Raw genomic sequence first — 22564 nt, 5'->3', positions numbered from 1 at the left:
CAAACGCAGTAACGTCTCGAAACACCCTGGCCTGGCTAGTGCATGAGGTGAGTGTTTCGCGCCGCCTCGGCCAGTGGGCTCCAGTGCAGGGGAGGGGAGTGCTCCGGGGGAGTGGGAAGCGGCGGAAAGATTCAGGAGCCCGTCCAAGTAAGGACGGGCAGCCAGAGCAGCTGGAGGCGTAAAGAATTGGTGGGGTTTTAGTTGATTTTTACAACATAGGTGAGGTCTGGGGTACAACTGAGCGATGCTTATGCGCAGTCCGGTCTGAGAGGTTCTCCCTAGGACCGAGATATCCGCACGGGATGGGCGTTAAATACGCCTATCTGGCGTGAGTTGTATGAAGCTGTGGGACCACTCTTTGTGGCTGATTTTATAGCCATTGCTCTAGAGGAAAAATGCTATTAGATACTCGTGTGAAAAATCCAGATGTTCTGCAAAGAAATACCTGTGTCAAATTACAGTTTTGCTCATGTACAATTCTTTACATAAAAAAGCAAATTTTAAGGTGTTGGATTTTTTCCCCCAAGCCAGGGCATATATTTTTCATTTTGTGTTATTTTTCCACTTCATGGACACAATTATACTCAGTTAATGAGCTCTGAAGAAGTTCACATAAAGGTTACACTACTACATGGGACCCTGGGGAATCTTTGCAGAGAAGGAAGTATACAGGCTTGTGGGACTTTCTAGCTGCACAACTGGGCAGGTAGAGTGGTCCTGGGCTCTTGGTATCTTCTGAAATGACGCTTATGAAGGAAGGCTGGCTGGTTGGTAGTCATGGGAGATGCTAGATCATCACCAAGTAGTCTTGGTGATGATTTCTTATGATTGTGTAGTTGCGTTGCTTTGCTTTGATGCTACAGGCTTGCTTGTGCGTGTTGTGCCCCTGCTGCATTCTGCAGAACACTTGAATGTGGTTATCTATTTGTTTCCTAACTGGGAAAGGTTCCTTTGTGAGTTCCTCTCCACTAAATTCAGTCTGCCTTACTCTTCACCTGAAGGTGTGTTATTATGTGCAACCTGGGACTTGTTGAAATACAGTTCACCTTGGCATTAAAGTGAAAGCTGGATATGAGCTGATTCAAGATGCCGATTCTCTGTGGCATCTGGAGTAAGCAAATTCCATCTTGGCATCTGATTGCGTGAGACAATGATATGAAATATTTGGAGAAGCGGAAATAACTTTAATAAAGTACATGTACAGATCCTTTTGACAGCAGGTGAGGATAGGTTATTGACTGGTTCATGTTAGCACTGAAGATACTACTGAGATTTCCAGTATATCAAACTACATCATTTAGTGTTGATGTCCTTAGTTTCTTGTTGCAGCTAGTGTTTGCAAAAAAGTTGAGAACAAAATAATTGTCTTGTGAACAGAAAGACAATTTACAAATTTAAATTACCCCTCAGTGGCAAGAAAACCACTTTTCTTATGGTGGGAGTGTTGAAAAATTGTGAAAATATTTTTAGCTGGGTGGTGGTGTTTTCTTGTTTGCTTTTTCAGCTTCTAACCTTTGTGGTGGGGAAGAAAACCATCCATAAAAGCTGATGTAGACTTGTTGCATGCCTTACTTGGTGTGTGTGTGTTTTGTCAAGCAGAGACAGCAGGCATGACAAGGCTGACCCTCTTTATTTGTGTTGAGAGCAGTAGGGATGGCAGTGAGATTAGGAAGTTTGGAAAAGTTGTTGGCAGATGAAAAAAAAATACACATAAGTATTTCTTAGAAACCCCATGATAATAGTAGAGGAATGAAATTGGCTTGTGCATGCACGTTTGCATGGCCATGGAGTGACCAGAACCCAAAGCGATGGTCTGGTCCAGCCCTGCTATTGCAGGGTAGGATGGTATATTATGCAGCTGTCATAGTAAGCTTTGGAAATAAGTTTCCTTCTTCTTCAGCAGCCAATAATTAAGAATTTTTCACAAAGAGATTTAGCACTTGCATTAAAAGAATATTCTGAAACTTTGTTTCAGGGTTTCAGTTAATTTTTAACTAATGGAATGCATTGTGCAAGCTTGTTTATGTTGAAGGCTGTTGCTATGACTGGATATATGGGATTTTTCTGTGTTCCTAGAAATGCTGGCATTGGGCTCAGAAGTGGGACAGAACAAGTCTGGTACAGCACTTCCAGGGGCTTTGTCTACTTTGTGTAGCTCCTGGTTTGTATTTTGCAAGTAGGGATTGGATGCTTGTAAGAATCGCTGCAGTTCGGAAGGTGACTGAGGTTTATCATACTGATTTGCCACACAGTTCTGTCCCATATTGCTGCTTTATTCTGTTACAGTAACCGTTTGACTCTTCTCTCTCTCCTCCATCACATGCTTATAAGTAGAGAATAACCTTAGCATTTCAGGACTTTTTTCTCTTCCCAGTATAAAAGTGTTCAGTTTCACGTGGTCTTGGGGACAGATGAGTCGTCCAGTGTTGAAGGCCAAAGGAGTCTGGCAATGTTTTCCCCATCCAAAGGGCTGAGGTAGAAGTTTGTTTTCCAGGCAAAACCTGAGAGCTGTTATAACTACTATTAAAGCTATCAAAAACTGTTTTGAAACATGATCCCTTGCTGAAAGCAAATAGAGAATGGAAGGTCCCTTGACCAGTCTGAAGTGCATACACTATAAGAAATATATTTTCATCCTGTTTAGGCTGGAGGGTATCCTAAGAGAGCACTGTTTCCTCTGAGTCTGGCCAGTACATGGCAGTTTGAGAAGGATCCTGAAGTGAGGTTTGTAAAGCTAGGCTTTTCTCAAAATTCTTAAAAATTTGTGTTCTTGACGAGCATGCATGCTTTTTAATGTCTGTTCATCTGTGTAGGTAAAGTGTCATCTTACCTTTTGATGTCTTCATGCTGAACTCCAGGATAACTGTCGGAGATCTGCCTAGAAACAATGTGACAGGCAGGCCTGCTGCTCTGCTAATGTTCAAAATGAAGCAATAGGTATGCTATTAAATGCTGAAGGGAAGCCATTCTTAGAAAGTAGTCTGAAGCTTTTCTGAGCCCTTCAGCCTCCAAACCTGCCGTTGATACTGGCACTATTGATCAGCTGTCTGAAATCCTTCTGAGCCTGTATCTCTAGCATACACCAAGCACTGACTGGTGTATGATGGCAGATTGACAAATGATGGTGTTGGACCACATGTTGCTCCCGTACACTGATGCAGACAGTCTCTGTTCTTAGCAAAAAAACAGAAGTAAACATGCTCTTGCCCACACAGCACCAGTATGACTTTTCTGAATAAAAAGCACCTGTCAAAGTGCAGCAGCTTCAGAGGAGCTTTGCTAGAAACTTATGAGACTTTGGCTTGCTTTCTGAAAGTGACATGTGTAACAGAGTATTTTAATTTTCCAGTTATCTGCCCACATGAAAAGTGGGAGCTCTTTCTGGAGAAATTGAATTAATAGTTCTTAGATCTTGTTCTGAAGTATTGCAGCCACGCTGCTTCCTTGCAGATGTTTGCCAGGCTGTAGGACCTTGGGCTGGTAGCTCTAGTTGCTATGACTGCAGCTGATCCAAGGATTTTGCTTAGCTGCATCCTACAGTGAGATTGTTGGTTTTCTAGCTGAGATGCCAAATATATGCTGCTCCTGGAGGTATAAAATTTTCTGAAACATTGAAGGATACAGAAGATGCTTTTCTATACAGCTTTCTTTGAACATTAGAAGAGAAAAAAACTAGGCTATCTACTGTATGCTTAGCTTTTAAAAACAAAACTATCATTTTAGTCAGTGGACAGTACCAGTGTTCATCATGCTTATCAAATCCATATTCATTATTTGTGGAACATATTGACTGTTTCATCCTAGGGAAGTTGTGCTATGGGTTGAGACCTTTTTGTTTTGTCTGATGCATCCCTGAAAGAGGGGAAAACCTAAAATGAGAAAGTAAGAGTAATGAAGAAGCAAAAATAAAAGCCATACCTGTAGGGCTTAGAAAGAGTATGCTAATATAACATTAGGTCTAGCGTAGATACACAAGAAACTCCTTTCTAGGTGGAAAAAAGTTTCTAAAATGAAAATGTCATCCCTATGTATATTAATTTTAATGTAGCCCATGGGTTACACAGCTATATGTTTTGTAAATGCCTACAGCACTATGAGTTCTGAAATTAAAATAATTCAGAAAGTGCTGCTTTTAGTTATACAGCTTGTTTTGATGTGCTGCTGTGTCATTTATAGCAGTAACCTAAAAATTACCTCCCTGCATGTTTCATTTTTGTCATTGGGATTGTCTTGTTCCTTCTCTGCCCTGTATCAGGTCTTAGGTGCAGAGGTACAGGAGCATTTTTATTATACCCCCCAGGCTAGGGATAAATTCCAGAAGTGATTCCAGCATAGGCTCCCACTCCTAGCTATGCTTCCCCCCCTTCTCCTTATGCACCTGCTCACTGGCAGAGCATGGTATACTGAAAAGTCCTTGATTTAGAGTAAGCACTGCTTAGCAACAACCAAAACCATCAGTGTGTATGATGTCCTACCCTTAAGGGGAAGGGAGCACCCAAGATTTGCAGATGGTCATGGCTGAAAGGAATGACAAAAGTCAGAGGGTCCACAAAACTTCACAATTTTATTAGTAAACTACACATTTGGCATGGGAATTGGTATGCTAGTCCCTGACCTACTATATAAGTACATGACAGTGGGTTTTGAATAAAGGGGTAGGGCAAAGGGAAGAGAGAAAGTGAGAGATTAATTGAAGAGGGGGAGAGGAAAAGAAAAAGAGATCACCTGTTCTGGTCCCAGCATTGATGCAGCTGGGGTGTCCAGGGTCCTGGGTGTGCCATCTGGGCTTTGTGGAAGTACCTTTTCATACATAGGTTTTCCCCACCCTGGATATAAGTTTCTTGCTTTCTATGCAAGTTAGTTCTCATGTGCAATCTGTTCTGGACCTTTATGGAAGTGTGTTGGACAGCTTCAGGGGTCTTTGGTGGTCTTGATTCCCCCCTCCCACGGTCCGTGCCTGCTTCTTGACTTTATTCTTACATTTGTGGTGTATTGTGTTGTGCTCACCTCCAGAAACTAGAACAAGGATGTTTGTCCCAGAAAAGTGCTGTCCTACCTCCACATGGATCCCTTGCCAGCCACAACCTTTTTCTCATGGTGTGTTATTACCAACAATCCTCTACTGTTATTACTAGCAATCTTTGCTTGGCTCCACAGCTATCTGGCTATCGGTGTTTGAGACATACACATTAGCCCCTTATTTTCTGGGATTCTACACCACTCTATGGCTCAAACACCAATATAGACTTGGTGATCCATTGAAAAGAGAAAAGAAGAGAGAAGGAGAGACAGAAAGGGGCAAATGCATTTTGTAAGCAGTCTCTAAATTTTGGGGATAATCTCATTTTAAGGTGTAATTAGATTACCAAAATAAAAAGCAGAGAGGTTAACATTAAAAGAACAATCACAGGGTGTAACATCTTGTTAAGAATTCCCATTGCTGTTAGTGACCATCCAAATAAAATGTCTTACTAATGGTGTTCCCTGTTTTTCTTTACTTGTTGCAATGCTTGTTGGATTTTTTCCACATCATTATGAATGATAATCAAAGTCTTTTGTCTGTATCAGGGTGAGATTTGTTCAAATAGGGATAGGCTGTATACTTTAAATCAGTGTATAATTAAATCATAACAATTTATAAGATATAACAGGAGCTGAGTAAATAAAATTGCATCCCATAATGTTAAAAAAATTACAGACACAAATATTAGAGAGATTACTTGTATCTACAATAAAGTTGTCTACAAGTACAAAATCACAAGGGGTTATCATACAGGCTCATCCATTCCATTGGGCTTGTACTCTGTTCCAGGGGATAGAGTACAGCTCCACTGTGATTTACGCCTGACATAATGACTGAATACATAGTATATACCAAAGCACTGTTGTATTGTTAAAACAACAACTGTGGCTTTACTCTTGGTGAAGTCATAAGGGAAATTAGCTAATTACCACCAAGAGTGGAATTCCCTTTCAAATGTTGTTGCATTGGCCCAGGTTATCTTCTGAATGTCAGTGGACAAATAGCTTTTATCTTCTTCCTTTATAATTGCTGCCACAGTAAATTGCACCCACAACTGAGAAGCATGTGGGATGTAGAATTTACTATAGTTACCATGCTTATTAGCATAAGAACTGAGGGTCTCCACCCTCAGGGTGGAGCTTGTTGATGTGTGAACCAGATTTAGTTCATGCTGGCGATGATTGTTCCTGCAAGAAGGATAAGCAGTCCTTTGATGGTTAGCTTCATCTTCAGTGGGGATGTGCTGGCATCATTCCTGGAAAGAGAAAACAAGTCTTGGCAGGGTTAGTCCGAACAGGTTACCCCTTAGTGGCTCAAGTTGTGCGACAGCTTGGACTAATGACAAAGTTAATTTTTCCCACTCAGACTATCTCTGTTCTGTCTCTTTAAATGCAGTTAAGTTGAACAGTAAAGATATTTTTGTTCTGACAGGGTCTGTTTGGCCTTAACATTCCTCAGGTAGAATCTCAGCTTAGATTTCATGAAGTGCTTTCTGAACTGCTGTTGCTGCTTCCACCACCTTTTCAGGGTGGTCTCCTGCAATTAGAATAGTACATAATTTCATGTCCAGAGGGAGTGAGACCGTCTGTAAAAGTTCAGCAAGTACAGCATGTGCAATCATAGGTGAATGCTTATACCCCTGCAGGAGTTTCTTGAAAGGTGTATTGCACTCCTTTCCAGGTAAGTGCAATTTGAGCCTTGTCATGTTCCCGGTCTGGAATCATAAAAACCATTTTTTACATCTATGGTTGACATCCATAAGTAGGATGTTCTCTGAATTTGAGTTACCAGTTCTGCAAAAGTCAGCACAGCAGCAGTTAAAGGCATAGTATTGGTATTTAATTGCCTGTAATGAACTGTAAACCACAACTGTCTGTCTTTCAGCAGCCAGACAGGAGAATCAGAAGGGGAATGTGAGTCAGTGATAATACCTCTCTTCTCCAAATCTGTTACCACCCCTCTGCTGGTAGTGTGGCTGTTAGGTTTGTGGTACTGAGTACCACAGCTGTTAGTGGGGCCAAATCAACTAGAACTATAGAAATTCCACCTTGTACCAGAGCAAAAATCTGGCAGTGTGATGCACTGGCAGTCCTTGGATCAGGGACTGCAGGTGCTGAGTGGAGTGCACTGCAGTCTCTGGTTTGGGTTAACATTTGAACCGAAGGACCATATGCTGCTGTCCAGATGTCAGGTTCAATCATTCAGGACATCAAAAAAATGTTTTCATTATGATCTTTAATTGCAAAGTGAGTAGCCAACATCTGCTTCTCACCCACGAGCCGTAACTTAACCGTAGCAACTTGGCAGATAACACTTGCTTTGTTTACTCCAGTGATTATAATTCTGTTACCCAGGTCATACATTCAGCTTCTCAGCATCCTACTGCATTAATATTGAATGTTGTGCTCCCATACCTAGTAGAAACTTTATTAATTGCTGATGAGAACCAACTGGAATCCGAATGTCTGGGCCATTTTTATGTATGCATTGATAGGATTCCACTTGCTGGATTTCAGTTTTGCCTGGCTTGTGGCCAGAATGCTCACATTAGCCCCTTCTGGGCTTCTACAGTCTTTTATCAACATTATTCTCAAACTGAATCTAAAACAGAGCACTGTAGCAGCAGCCAAGAAAAAAAATAACTCTATCCCAGCTGCTATGGGGACTGTATCCACCCCTTATTCCATACCATTTACATCATGCCAGATGCCTGGCTGTCCACTACACCATTGCCTTTCCTGTCTTTTGATAGATATACACACAGATATAATTTAATTTCGTTAGTCAATGGGCCATTCCTATAAAAGTCTACTGAGTTCATTTAGTCCATGACCTTGGAATCCTTCTATCATAACAGTCTTTTAGGCAGGAAAACCAGTGTGTGGTCTTATCACATGTTGAAGCCAGTTCTGATTCCATCAAGGCTGCCCTTGTTTGGTTTCATCACAACTCATTCATCATTAATGTGGTGACTGAAGGGGAGTCGTGTTTGGATCCCCAAATCTAGAGTGACACAGATGGGCATATAGCTGCCATAGAAGTGATAATAGTGTTATATAGTTATTAACATCATATAGTTAAATTCATTGTCTCTTCTCATCGAAAATCGAATCCTTTTGAGGCACACACTGTGTTAGTGTTCAGAAACACATAATCACGAGAATGATTATATGTAGGTGCTTTTATTGAAGAGCTCTGGGTGTCAGGGGTGCAAACCCAAATCTGACTCTGACATGGGTTCGGGATTAACATGTTTTTATAGTCTATCGTTATATAACTTTCATGTTAATTATTAAACTTGTATTGTTCTATTGTATACATAGATTTCATCCAAGCATGGGCTCCTCGTGGCCCCCCTCAAGCTTCTAACATTGTTTAGTAATTTAATATAATTATTGTTTAATTGTAGGAAGAATCATGAGAAACTATCATCACATCTAACAATTATATCATTTATCATATACTGCTTACACAGGTGCAATTTCACATGATCTGGCAAACACAAAGCCTAATATTTTCAGAGTCTATTTTTAACATTTTTCCAGGGCCCCACTAAGTCTAGCTTCTTTCTAATTCCCCGAATTGTATCATTTTAAAACCTTTTACTATCAACTGGACTTCCCCATCCTCTCGCATTACCCATCAAGTGCCCGTGGGTCCTTGAGCAAAAGCAATCCCATGGATGGATTTGCCTTTGCCTGAGGCAGGAATTAACCAGACTGTTTTCCCCAGCATATTTGTATTGTGCGCTACAGGAACTTTATCTCCTTCTGCAGTATGTAAAAGTTTTGATTGGGCAGGGACAGCCCAATTAGCAGATCCTCTGGTGTTGACTAACCTGTGGCCTTTGCTCAACGTGTATCCCAATGTTTGAAGGTACTACCACCCACTGCTCTCAGTGTAGTCTTTAACAGTCCATTACATCATTCCATCTTTCCAGAGGCTGGTGCATGATAGGGAATGTGATATACCTACTCAGTGCCATGTTCTTGGGCCAAAGGGTCTGTGAGGTTGTTTCAAAAATGAGCCCCATTGTCTGACTCAATACTTTCTGGAGTACCGCATTGCCGTACGACTTGCTTTCCAAGGCCCAGGATAGTGTTCTGGCCAGTGTCATGGGGCACAGGTTACGTTTCCAGCTATCTGGCTCTTGTTTCCACCATTGCAAGCACATGGTGCTTGCCTTGGCAGGTTTGTGGGAGTGTGATATAGTCAGTGGGAGTGTGATATAGTCAATCTGCCAAGTCTCCTCATATTTATATTTCAGCCATTGTCCTCTATACCACAGGGGCTTTTAACTGCTTTGCCTGCTTGATTACAGTGCATATTTCACATTCATGGATACCCTGTGTGATAGTGTCCATGGTAAAGTCCACCCCTTGATCACAAGTCCATTGATATGTTGCATCTCTTCCTTGATGGCCTGAGGTGCCATGGGCCCGCTGAGGTAGAAATAATTCCATCTTGGTGGCCTGATTCACCTGTTAGTCATTCTGATATTCTTCAGTGGCCTGACTCTTGGGTACATAAGCATCTACGTGACTGTTGTGAGTGAACATTTAAAGGTTGCCTAAAGAATCACTGGCAATGGTATCTGCAAAAACTAGATGGTTAAAGCACACTAAGAAAAAAACAAAAATCCAAAATCAATCAACTCAAATTGAAATAAATCCAAAACTATCTATGTGGAGGCTTGGAGGGGGGTAGAGAAAAGGCTATGAAAGGGTAAGGATAAAAAGGAATACAGAAGACCCTCTTGTTGAGTCACAAGCTTCAGGGTAGATCCCCATGCTAAACTGAGCCAGGATTTGATTAACAGTTTATGCCTAAAGGCCCAACAGCACTTAACATAAAACTTAATTGATAAGTTAAACAATTTAGTAAAGGATTCATATAGAATTTATTATACCACAAAGTAGCTTACTTACAGGCCTAACTTACAAATCTAAAGTACTTAAGAATCTAGTAGAGCAGCATTCCTAGCACATTTGCTATAGCATATGCACACTTGCATGCACACAAACCTAGTGTTTGTACAAGGTACTTGTGAAAAATTCCCCTTAAGTTCAGTGAAATACTCACTTCAGATGCACTTGCATCTTTTCAGCAGGAGAAAGGTTGAGCCTTGAGGAGTGGGGGGTATCAGCCCAGGATCTGTCGGCATTGTTCAGTGATTCTCCCAGTGTGACAAACTTGAGTGTTCGGTGGCTCTGAGAGGCCCCACTCAGAAGGAGGTTGCTGGTCACAGCCTGCTGCAGTCCAGGAGAGCTCAAAGGGTCTCACTTTGGACCACTGTTTATAGAGTTGCAGGAGTGGGCTTTAGTCATAGTAATTTCCCATCCTGGTTGCATTTTAGGTTGGTAACTTCCTTTGAAAGTTCTATAACAAAAATATTATTCCACTTGGATTGTTATTCAGGCAAGAAAAATAAGTTTCCAAGGCTGTTCCTTAAAAAACATGAGCGTGTTAGACAGCCAAAGTTCCTGGGAGCAGACAGTGTTGATAAGCTCAAGAGGAGCTTAGTCCAGATGCTGTTCATCAAGGCCGAGGCTTAAGGAGAATTTCTCAGATCATAGTGTGGGCTGAGGGGGGGGGGGGGGGGATGCACCACCACAGTGACCGTCACCTGGGCAGCAATATCATTTCACAATGCAGCAGCGTTCCACAATGCAGCAGCCCATATGGGATTACCCCTATGCTGCCAGTTATTCTGCTTTCATTGCTGCAGCCACCCCATGGGGATGGGGCATTTGCTACCATACATGAGTCAGTGTAGAGAGAAAGTATTGGCCATTTTTCTCATTCAGCAATGTCTAAAGCCAGCTGGAGAGCTTTCAGCTCTGCAAGCTGACTCAACACACCTTCACCTCCAGCAGTTTTCACCACTTGTCATAGGGGACTCTATACAGCTGCTGTTGACTTTCCATCTTTTCCCACAATATGGCAGAGCTCATCAGTAAGCTAGGAATATTGTTTCCTACTGTCTGGTAATTTCTTATACAATGGGGTTTCTTCAGCACATGTATTGGTTTGACTTTGGCTGGGTGCCAGGTGCCCATTAAGCCATTCTATCCTTCCCTTTCCCAGTGGGCCAGGGCAGAGAGAATAAGATGGAAAACAACTGGTAAGTTGAAATAAGGCAGTTTACTAAAGCAAAGAAAAAAAACAAGCCAAAGTTTGTGCATGCATAAGCAAAGGGAAAAATTAATCTCTACTTCCTATCAGCGAGTGATGTTCAGACACTTCCCGGGAAGCAGGGCTTCAGCATGCATAGTGGTTGCTCTGGAAGGCAAACATTGTTGAATAACGAATGCCCCCTGTTCCTCCTCTCTCCCTTAGCTTTTATATCTGAGCTGACATCATATGATATGGAATATCCCTTTGGTTAATTTGGGTCAGCTGGCCTGGTTGTGTCCTCTCCCAGGATCTTGTCCTGATGCCTTGAGAAGGCTGACCTAGAACAGAGGCTAGACAGAGCTAAAGAATAAAGTAGGTATTTAATGAAAGGCCCTCAATGGATACACTTTGGACAGTACAAGAGCCTAGCCAGGGCTACACCCAAGATGAACCCAAAATGGTCACAAAATGGACAACCAGTCACGAGGTCTCACACTTTTATAAGTTTTGGTCCATTTGCATATTTGAGTTAATTGTCCAATTATAGCTTCAGGTATGAAGTTCCATCCTCTTTGTTTTTCTCTCTTCAATTCACTGTTGTTTATGCTCTTGGGCCGGAAATTTGTATTGGTTTTCCGACGTTGCGTCCTGATTGTGGGAAGGATGATCAGCACACACACCAGGAATGGCCACACCCCGCCTAAGCCACCAACAGGCAGGATCGCGGTTCGGCCACTGGCTGGGGTCCCGGACCACCAGGGAGCGGCCGATAAACGCGGACCCATGTCGAAGGATCAGAGTAATGGAAAAGGAAGGACTCTTTGCTTGCTTCTCCAAGCTGCTTTATTTCTTTCCCACGCAGGAGCGGCACCGAAGTGAGGCAGGTGACGCGGCACCATGCAGGCAGTGGCAATGCCACGTGGGCAGTGGCAGAGCTGCACGGGCAGCGGCAGCACTGCACAGGTGTTCTTCCCCACAGCAGGAGCAGCACCGAAGCAGGGTAGCTGCTGCCACACTGCGTGGATGTTCTTTCTCACAGTGGAGAGCAGTGCCGAGGCTGCAAAACGTTGTGCCACGTGGGTGCAGGTGGGGCACAGAAGCTGCATGGCTCGAAGAGGGGGCAGTGGCAAAGAGTGGGAAACATAGAAAAACAGCAGCTTTTATGAAGGAGGGGTGGATTCCCTGGAGAACATCGTCTAACGAATCAATGGCTAGATAGGAGGGGTCTGGGGGGACAAATGTAAACATAACATGGAGCGGGAAAGTTACATACCAATGGCAGAAAGGAACAGCGAATTTTCTGGATAAATGGGTGTAACAAATTATGACAGACAAGCTGCAGAGGCAGGATTTTTGAGGATAGACAGGGAAAAATCTGGAATTATCATAACTGCCACGGAGAAAAAGTGGGAAGACAGGTGGCAAACAACTCCAGACAGAAACCAAACATATAATCTCCAAACCCCCACTGTCACAGTTGTCCTTGGTTCCAGGCTCGAAGAGGAATTATTTTGTCTACCTACTCTGTGACGAGAGCTTACCAACACTTAATATGAAACTCAGAACTACACACTAAAACAGCATAGAATCTGAAAAATATGAAAGCTAAAACTTAAGGCATCAGTCCCCTCCCAGCCCCTTGATGGGGGAAAGGAGTGTTAGAGGGACAGTGCTGTTTAGCAGTAGCCAAAACACTGGTGTGTTACCAATACCCTTTCAGCTACCAATGCAAAGCACAACACTGTGAGGGCTGCTAAGGAAAAATGAACTCTCTCTCAGTCAGACCCAATACAGCACATTATGTATTTCTCTGATAACATTCCAAAATCTTTGCTTTCTGGACTGTCCATGATCATTTCTAAGATTCCTGGATGACTGGGGTTTCCTGTTTGAGCTTTGATCAGTGTGACCCACATGCATGATGCAACTTATGCATCATGGAGTATAGAGGAGACCCTTCCTTTGATCATCCAGCCCAGCACTGGCAGTTAGCGTACCAAAAGGAACTGTGCTTCAGTACCAATCACTTCTGAAGCAGCTCAAAACCCTTCATAAGATGCCAGTATCTCTTCTTCAGTTGGACTGTATATCAGGCTTTGGATCTTCCACATCCCTTAGTCCAAAAGCCTGGGGGTTGACCTCAAGTACCAGAGGCCCTAAGTGGGGTAATTCTCCTCAGCTGCAGTGTAGAGCACAGGGTTTTTTTCATCTCTCCCTGTTTGGACTGGCCTGAGGGCTACTGCATGAACTATTTCCTGTTAAAATTGTTCAAATGCTTCTTGTTGCTCAGGGCCTCATTTGAAATAATTCTTCTGGATCACTTGATAAAGAAGACTGTCATGGTCAGATGCTGGCGCAATGCCCCCATGAAAATATATTGTCCCTAGTGTCTGCTGTGAGATGTGACCAGGAATAGAGCAAAGCAGGCTCCAACTTAGGAATAAAGAAAAAAAACTTTATTAACCTACAACTATATGTAAAAAGCAACATACACAGAACTCAGAATGAAAACCTTCCAAAAACATTCTTCCTCCCCCCACCAAATTTGCAATACATCACAGTAAGACAAAACCTTGGAGTCTCAATTCAGTTACCACCCCTCAGATCACCAACTCTCAGTCCATCACCACCCCTCAGATAATCAATTCTCAGTTCATCAAGGAGAGAGGAGTCCCTCTTGTACCATAGGCTTCCCCAGGAAACACAGTTGAAACCTCGTGTGTTTCCTGTCACATGTGGCACCGCCCGGAGAACATCTGCCATCCTGACCTCTTCGCTCCATGTCCAGTGCTCTCACCACTGCGCATGGACCAGAGCTGCTTCTAGGGTTCCCCTTTTAAGGATGCTTTGCCCAGTTCCAAAAAAAAGCACAGTCTCTCACTTTCGGGACACCTGTCCCCTCCCCCCCAAATTCACCCCCTGGGGCCGAGGGGTCTCAAGAACAGAGATCTTCTCTGAAGATTGAGGGCACCACCACCCTCCTCACCCATCGTCTCTGTTCATGCCACTCCTTCACATAACATCACTGCACTCTCTTGGCTCCAAGCCATTGACTCCCCCTAAATGCAGTCTCTGTGTCACAGGAAAAAAACTGGTTCTGTCCATGGCTATACAAGAAAAGTCCAGCCCAAGGCCACTCCATCATCTCCTCCCACCTAGGATTCTTCTCAACTTCTTTGGACATCTTTCCCTTGCACAAACTTGCATCACACTGGCCCATTTCCTCCTATTTCATCTCTCTCTTCTCATTCAGCTCCAGGTGGATCAGCATTTGTAAGGTTTCCATTATCCAAGAAAAGTGTTAAAATCTCAGGCGAGAAGGAGAAGGGGGGGATGCGGCGAGGAGGTGCCTGGCAGTCTTGGGAGAGTTCTGGGCAGGCAGAGTGACCATGACCACAGAATCAACTAGGTTGGAAAAGACCTTTGAGATCATCAAGTTCTACCTATGACCTAACACCACCTTGTCAACTAGACCATGGCACTTAGTGCCACATCCAGTCTTTGCTGAAACACCTCCAGGAACAGTGACTCCACCACCTCCCTGGGCAGCTGTCCTACTTTGAAAAGACAGGTTTCTGCTAAGGAAGGCAGGAGCCTTTCTTGAAATGGAAAATGTAAACCCTTTCTCTCTGAATTATTACAATTTTGAAATTAAGGGGCTCTCAGGCAAAGATATGGGAGTAGGAATAACAGTTCTTTATTAGGGAAGAAAATAAAAATAAAAATGCAGTAATACAAAACAACACTGATAGAGTCAGAATATGACCTGACACCCATTTGGTCCGGGTGTTGATAGCAGTCTGATTGAATGGTGGCTGCAGTATTCCTGGAGTGACAAATGTGGTTCTGTTGAAGCAGTGGTCCTGTAGAAGGGTGTAGTTTTCCTCTGAAGGTCCAGTGGTAGTGTAGAGGGGGCTGGTCTTTCCTCTGGGAATCCAGTGGAGAAGACAGCTGTTCCTCTAGGAATCTAGTGGGAAAAGGCTGCCTGTGGTGTTCCAAATCTCAGATTATATTCAGGTAGGAATGCTTGGATCCTCCCCCTGGGTGGAGCATCTCACAATGGGATGATGTACTGTGGTAATCACATATCCTCTGAACAAGAGAGAGACATAGTTCCCCCAGGATTTTCCTGAGAAGCTATGAGAAAGCTCAGAGAATGAATTAAAAGAATTATTATCTCATTCTCTGCACCTGGCAAGCAATCTCTGTCAAAGATGTTTACAAGAAGGAATTGTCCCTTCTTGACCAATAGGTGAGAGAAGATTCCTAAAGGCCAATCAGGTCTTAGGTCCACCATTGTTTCTATAAGAACTGTGAATTTCTAATAATAAAGTGCCTTTTCATGCCTTCTGATGATAGAGTCTCTGTATCACCTTTATCTGTCCCTGACACCCCTTCGCTGATAATGTACTTTTATCAGTCATGCAGTGAGACTCAATGGCCCATTAACAGAAGCTATCTCCCCAGAGGGAGGATGGGTTGTGGAAGAGATAGAGAAAACTGCCCCACCTGGTTTTAACAGGTGGCCCAATTAATAGAAGATAACTGTCCCACCTCTAACTATTACAGCTGAATCTGTGATGTTCATATGTCTGAGACATAACACAGGACAGAACTCCCTTTTGGTCATCAGAAAACAGCGTCATTTATTGTGTCTAGCACCTTTTATAGCTTATTCAAAACTCCCAGGTCGAGACATCTCATTTGTCTATTCCTGTGCCCCTAGACTCTGAACCAATACAATGTCTGCATCCTAGGAGAGCTCCCATTGGTTGTGAGCTTCTGTCAGTCAGCCCAGAGGCTGCTCCATGGAGCTGAGCTGAGCTGCTTATTATAACTTGATTATTACTACTGCAACATCTCACCGTTTTGTTTTTACTAAAAATTGTGATCTGTTCTCTGTAACCTATTTGCAGGAATCCCAAGCAAACAGGGTGACAGAAAAACAACATGGTTTTAATTTGTATGACTTATATACATTAAAGGTGCAGTATATTGGTTTAGAGTCTGTAGGCAAGAATTTCTTAGTGTTTAGGTTACAAGTTACAACTTAGCTCTAAAAACAATAAACCACTCAAGTCTTAAAACTGTTAAAGAAAAGTCTAACTACTAGAAAAAACAATCTATAAACAGAAAACCAGTTGGTAAACGGGAAAATTAATTTGTAAACAAAGTTGCAAGTTAAATCTTAACTCTAAGCTGAATTTATGACTTTGAAATATTCAACTTTAGAACTGTGAGAAAAAACAAACTTAACAGATAAAGCAATTTGTAAATAAATAGAGTCTTTATATGAACCGTTACTTTAAGAGTCCCAGATTTCTATGAGGTAGTTATCAGTTGTTTTGGTTACATGGCTTCACGATGTCTGATGAAGGGACATCGACTGGTGTCTGTGGTTTCGAATGTTCATTGTAACGCATTTATCTTGGTTTTAGGCAGCTGAATTATCATAGGATCATTGTACTGTTATATGATTTACTTAAGCCTCAAAGAGGGGGGTGTACCCTCACCCCAACCCCTTTTTCCCCCCTAAGTAAGCCTTTATTGACATCTAGTGTAAGAAGAATTTTCACAAGAATAGTAGTGCAACCCATTTATCCCTGAAAGAAAAATCTAACACCCAGAATAGATGACTTTTATCTTTTAAAATGATGACAAGTGGCAGAACTTTAGCTAAAGAACCCCACGACTGAAATTTGCCTATGACAAATTAATTTTGTTATGAGTATCTCAGTGGATATCCCCTGGATCTTACCCATCCTACTCAAAACAATGCAACAATAATCACCAAGAGTACTGAAAAGATACATAGCAACACATACACTAATGCTTCCTTGATGCATAATAGTAATTGCCTGAGTCAGAAATGCAACACTTTACTGACTGTAGGGTTATTGATTTTGGTCTTAACAATCCCAAATATCCACAATGAATATTGTACTATGAGTTCCAGGGCATATCTCAAAAAACAGCTGCCCATTTTTGTAACTTTTGTATGGTAACACCTTAGTGCTTCCATTAAAATTTTTGGAACATGACAACTGTGATTTATCAGGGGGTAAAGTGGTTGTGAGACTCTTGAGGGGTGGAAAGTTGGTGTCTGTTTTCTTCTTCATCATCCATTTATAGGGAAAGGCTGGCTCCTCGCTGGGTTGGATGAGAGGACATGTTGGTTTTAGTTGCTTTGAGACAGTTATCCCATGTGACGGACCCCATTTCTTCGGGTAGACTCGATTCTTTCTGCCCCCAGGGTACCAGACTATCTGAGCTGCTTATTGTAACTTGATTAATACTACTGCAACATCTAACAGATGGCAATAGAATACACACTCCCCAGCCACATCTTGCATTTGCAACCTAAGACAGCAGCCCATTCCAGGGCCCAGTCACTCTTTCTGTGAAGAACTTTTTTCTAATGTCCAACCTAAACTTCCCCTGGCACAGCTTAAGACTCTGTCTTCTTGTATTGTCTCTGGTTGCCTGGGAGAAAAGGCCAACCCCCACCTGGCTACAACCTTCTTTCAGGTAGTTGTAGAGAGTGATATGGTCTCCCCTGAATGTCTTCTCTAGGCTGAACAACCCCAGCTCCCTCAGCCACTCCTCATAGGACTTGTGTTCTAGTCCCTTCACCAGTCTTGCTGCCCTTCTCTGGACACCCTCCAGGGTCTCAACATCCTTCATAAATTGGGGAACCCAAACCTGGACACAGTACTCAAGGTGTGGCCTCACCAATGTAGAATACAGGGGAAGAATCACTTCTCTAGTCTTGCTGGCCACACTGTTCCTGATACAGGCCTGGATGCCATTGGCCTTCTTGGCTGTGTGGACACACTGCTGACTCATGTTCAGTCTGCTGTCAGTCAGTATGCCCAGGCCCCTCTCTGCCTGGCTGCTGTCCAGCCAGATCCACAGGTGAAGTGTGAAGAAAGGATTTATTCCATTATTTTGCTGGCAAAATAGGGACCCATACACTGCTAAGCTTATGTCATTTTAGCAGGGGCAAAAAGGACTCAGGCTGTTCTCGGTCTCACATATCAAAGGCCTGGCACAGGCACAATTTTTCACAAGGCTGTGTTTTACAATCTACAAGCTTCTTATTTCCCTTCCCCCCTGACTTCACAGTAGGCCTAGGCCTGTGAAGAATGCTTTTAGGTCTTTTTATAGCATTATCTTATCTGACTTCTCAAGATAGAAACAACAGTGAATTTTCCCAGCCTTAATATTCTTAGTACCCCCCAGCTGCAAGGTCATCTTGAGCACAACTCTCTTTACCAATCTTCCTTTTTTAACCCTTTCCTCCCCACAGTCTCCAACAACTAGTATCTTGTTAATCAAATCCATTGGGATCTGATGATGTCCATCTTGCCATTTTATTGCTAAAAACTTGAATCTCTTGTGAAAGTCCTTTGACCTTACTTTGTTTTATGTCAAAACTGGCTTTCAGAATGATTGGGACTATTTTCTTCCCTTTCTCAAGATTTTCTTCTGCTGTATTGCCTCATACGATATTATCATCAATGTTTTGCAGATATTCTGGAGGTTTGCCCTGTTTCAGTGCAGTCTGGATCAGTCCATGGCAGAAGGTAGGCCTCTGTTTCCACTTCTGGGCAATCAATTCCAGGTGTAGTGTAAACGAACCTTAATTGGTCTTATCCTAGAGCAGGCTATTACAGCTCCAGAGCTCAGCCCCCAAGGGGACTGAGAGCCAGAAGCCAGCTCGCTCAGACCAAGGCCGCAGGTCAGCCCCTAGCAAGCAGGGAATATTCAGCTCTTAGTGATTAGGCAGCTCTTATGATTTCAGCTTTGCTTGCTAGGTAGCTTTCCCTTGGCCTAAGGCTCCAGCAGGCGGTAGAGAGAGGAGAAGCAGAAGACACTGGCTGTTCCACGAGTATGGCTTTATTGGAGGGGTTTGTGAAGGGTCTCAGCTCTTCTTCTTCCGAGTTAGTAGGGGTACAGTATGCTACTTTTATACTCTTGGCCCGGATCCAATCCTGACCAATGGCAAGGTGTTAGAGGGACCATAAGTGACCAATAGTACGTTTAACAACATATTGCCTTACATGGCTATAGGGATAGGTTATAGGGCGGATGTCCCTGGATTCAGGAAGGTTCTTTGCTACTGTGTCAGCATTTCAGATTCTCTACGGGGCTGTGGCTAAACTTGATTGTTTCACTACAGTTGTGAATAACCCTCTGCTGCCAAAGGGATGGAGAAAAGTGCATTAGCATTATCAATCATGGCATACCACTTGGCTGCCTTTGACTCCAGCTCATATGGAAGTTCCAGCATGTCTGGTATGTCAGTGCTTGGCAGTGGTGTGACTTCATTAAGGCTACAATAATCTACTCTTAGTCTACATTCTCCATTTGACTTTCACCCTGGCCGTATGGGACTATTAAAGGGCAAGCAGGTCCTGCTGATCACTCCTTGGCTCTCCAGTTGATGAATCAGCCTAAGGATGGGAATGACAGAATCCCAGTTGGTGTGCTACCAGTAAACCATTATGGTAGAGATGGGCACCTATAGTTCCTCAGCTTTCTGAAACCCCACAACAGAAGGGTCCTCCACGAGACTAGGTAACAGTCAGCTGTTGGGATACTCCTGTCACTCCAGAAATGCAAATGGATTCTGCTTCTGCATAGCTTGATGGCATTATGGTACACTGTGCAGTAGATGGGCAGTAAATACACCAGTATCTACCAGAGATCCACAGGATAAGGATACCCCATGGGTCTAATTTTCCAGGCCCTCTGATTCATAGAGTGCAGTAAACCCAGCTGTCCCTCTACCTGGCTTGAGGCAGGGTTCCTCTCCTACTGGTCATAGGATTCTCCATTTCCTGTAGCAGTAGAATTGCTTTCCAGAGGGTCAGGAGTAAAATCAGCCTTTTTACCACCCTGCAATTAACATACTCATGCCTCTAGGGTCAAAGTAGGTTTTCTATCCCACTTACTCATGTCCTCTCAATGGTCTCACAGGTAAAATCACAGAGTACCCTGTGGTGTGTACTTTCCATATCCTTCCTCACGAGTGGGAGGACACTTAGTGTTCATGGCTGTGATGCTGGTCCATACAGGTAGGGAGGGAGTAGGATCTATCCTCTTGAGTTGCCGGACCAGTTTCTCCACAGCCAAGACAAAGGAGGAAGAGAGATTGTCATTGTATTCCTGGAGCTTGTGACCCACTTCATCCACCATTGGTGGCCCATTGTTACTGTTGTTGCCAGTGGTTTGGTGTGCAACAATGATGCGCTCCCATAAAATTTCCACCACATGGGTCATTGGACTTTGGGTCTGTGGGTAACTGCACATTTTTTGAGTCAAAATAAATAATCTCTTGCATGGCTAATTGTGGCGGTTTCAGTTCAAAACTGGGCAGAAACACCAATTTCGTGTAGTGGTTTTGGTTCACCAATATCAGATTTCCCCAGTTTTGAGATTTCCCAACCAATGTGCTGATGAGTGTGGTGGGCTTCAGTGCTGGCCAATCACCAAGGCGCTCACTTCCTGCTGTGAGATAGAATTAGGAGAAAGGCAAAGCAGGCTCAAATCTTTGAAAGGATATAAAGAAATTTTTATTAAAAGTAACTAAAAGAAAAAGTCGTAAGAATCAAAACAAAGCCTTCAGACCACTTCTCCTCCCCCCACAACCTTTTCTTTCCCACTGACAATGTAAAGAAACCAAACCTAAAATTTCCAGTCAGTTTACCACCTCTAGAATAGTCTTTCTTCAGTTCACTTAGGGAGAGAAGTCCCTCTTGTTAAGGTTATGGAGATTCCTCCACAAGAGGAAAGAAAACAGTTCTCTCGTGGCTCTCAGTTTTGTCAAGAATAACAGCCGCCTTGGGAACCCTGCAATCATGAAATCCTTCCCATTTCCACAAGCCTTCCCACAGCTTGTTGATGGGCCATGTTGATTTATGGAGTATCGTTCTAAAGATGAGCTGTTCAAAGGCAAAAGTTCTCATTATCTATTTCTAAAATCATCTTCATGCCTGGGAACAGAAATCTTCTCCTGGAAGCACAGGACTACTCTCTTTCTCTGTTCAAACTTCTCATAGGATCACAGCTATTTCAACATCTGCTTACCTTAGCATGGAGGTCTTTGCTCAGTATTAATTTGAACACTTTCATCTCCCCATAGTTTAATGCATTATAGGAAAAAAATAGTCTTTTCTCCATAGCTTACAAGAGGATTTCATCCCCAAGACCAAGGCACCTTCTCCTCCCTCCCATCTGGGACTTAACTTCTTCCTCACTGTGAGTAACGCCAATGACTTGTTTTTAGAATTTTAAAAGTTTAATAGTAATAAAATGGTTATAAAAATAGTAATACAATTAGAGTAATAATAATTTGGACAATTTGAATTAGGACAATATGAGACAGTATGAGACAATAGACACAAAGAGTTACGGACATCCAGGTACCTTTTTTCTGGGCAGCATAAGCCTGAAAAAGGACACCTGTTAACAAAGGATTAACCCTTAAAAACAATAGCCTGTTGCATAGTCATACACCTCATACATGATGCATAAATTCCATTCAAATACAGGATTCTGTCTGGTCATCGTCAACTTCTTCCTCATAAGCCTAACGGCGTCATCCTGACTGTGCGAGGTGGGAAGAAGTTAGTTTCTCCTGATAATGGGGCAATAAATTCCCTTTCTCTGAAAGATTTAGGTGTCCTGTGATTGCTATCTCAGTGCAAGTCCTCCTTTCTTTAGAAAAAAAAGTATCATACACAGCATAGTATCTATTTTAACATTTTGTTATAACCTAAAACTATATTTGCCACACTACTTAAGAGAATTAATACAGCATTACTTTCTAACACAACACATATAATATTCATTTAAATATTTGTGAAAAGCCAATCATAAAATACACATTTTTCACACTCACTGACCTCGATGTCTTCATGTTGTTCCTTTACATGCTTGCATCTTGTTCCTTTCTCACTCTCGAGGGAGGCTTGAAGCACTGGAAGGATTAACATCCTGCCTAGGGCATACCCGACCTGCTGGTAACTTGTGGCAGGAGCCGCGGCTGGGACTGTGTTAGGATCGGCCTCATGATTGGTCTTTGTTTTTCTCTGTGTTCAATTCCCGCCGCAGGGCCACTCTGCACGGGCTGCAGGGGCCTCTGGTCTCAGCCACTCTGGGGGGAGGAGGCCTGAAGGCAAGATCTTAACAGCCGCAGCCAGCCCTGCTCCGGCCTGGGCTCTGCAGCCTCCCCTCCACCTTCCTGCTCTGCAGCTGCTGGGGCCCCGGCCCAGCCATAACGGGGCTGATGAGGGGGCCGGCGGGCGGCCCGGGAAGGAGGATAGGGCCCGGCCCGTGGCAGGGCCAGCCGGCCCGGCCTGGGCGAGATGGGGGCCAGGGCCGGGGCCTGCCACCTCCTCACCAACCGGAAAAGAAAGA

The 22564-nt window shown here is 43.3% G+C and overlaps 1 protein-coding gene across 3 annotated transcripts in view; it reads left to right on the top strand.

Moving 5' to 3' along the window:
- LOC135459271 (protein FAM219A-like) overlaps positions 1 to 22564 on the top strand; it is a 298061-nt gene that overhangs the window by 335 nt on the left and 275162 nt on the right. Inside the window, exon 2 of one of the 3 annotated variants that reach the window (XM_064735048.1) lies at positions 18672 to 18726. The exons of the other annotated variants lie outside the window; for them this stretch is intronic. The gene's annotated coding sequence lies outside the window, so the exon portion shown is untranslated. The remainder of the gene's footprint in view (positions 1 to 18671; positions 18727 to 22564) is intronic. 3 annotated transcript variants of the gene reach the window in all.

The sequence above is a fragment of the Zonotrichia leucophrys genome, chromosome W (assembly GCF_028769735.1).
Source record: "Zonotrichia leucophrys gambelii isolate GWCS_2022_RI chromosome W, RI_Zleu_2.0, whole genome shotgun sequence".
In the NCBI taxonomy this organism is placed as follows: domain Eukaryota; kingdom Metazoa; phylum Chordata; class Aves; order Passeriformes; family Passerellidae; genus Zonotrichia; species Zonotrichia leucophrys.
This window is presented reverse-complemented; position numbering and strand designations above follow the sequence as displayed.